Source organism: Bison bison, unplaced genomic scaffold, assembly GCF_000754665.1.
Source record: "Bison bison bison isolate TAMUID 2011002044 unplaced genomic scaffold, Bison_UMD1.0 scf7180017864041, whole genome shotgun sequence".
NCBI lineage: Eukaryota > Metazoa > Chordata > Mammalia > Artiodactyla > Bovidae > Bison > Bison bison.
This window is the reverse complement of record NW_011494613.1, coordinates 2,408,587-2,409,017: the sequence shown is the minus strand read 5'-3', so window position 1 is coordinate 2,409,017 and position 431 is coordinate 2,408,587. Positions and strand designations below refer to the sequence as shown.

At 49.9% G+C, this 431-nt stretch overlaps 1 long non-coding RNA gene across 1 annotated transcript in view; it reads right to left on the bottom strand.

The window, feature by feature from the left end:
* The window catches only part of LOC104985245, a 22,938-nt gene extending 22,513 nt beyond the window's left edge, over nt 1-425 (bottom strand). The window contains exon 1 of the long non-coding RNA XR_824867.1: nt 141-425. This is a non-coding gene — a long non-coding RNA (uncharacterized LOC104985245). The remainder of the gene's footprint in view (nt 1-140) is intronic.
* Between the last annotated feature and the right edge of the window lie 6 nt (nt 426-431).

Genomic DNA, 431 nt, shown 5'->3' with positions numbered 1-431 from the left:
AGCGTACCCCACAAAAATGAGGGTAGGGGGTCCGGGGGAGAAATGCTTTGGGTCGCGTCTCTGCCTCTCTCTCTCTCTCTGTCTCTCTCTCCCTCTTTGAGACCTAAAAATCCTAACAAGTGAAACTTAAAGGTGTTTACCTTGTCATCAGCATGTAAGCTAATTATCTCGGGCAAGATGTAGGCTTCTATTGTCTTGTTGCTTTAGCGCTTACGCCCCGCCTCTGGTGGCTGCCTAAAACCTGGCGCCGGGCTAAAACAAACGCGAGGCAGCCCCCGAGCCTCCACTCAAGCCAATTAAGGCGGACTCGGTCCACTCGGTTACGTGTACATCCAACAAGATCGGCGTTAAGGTAACACCAGAATATTTGGCAAAGGGAGAAAAAAAAAAAAAAACAGCGAGGCTTCGCCTTCCCCCTCTCCCTTTTTTTT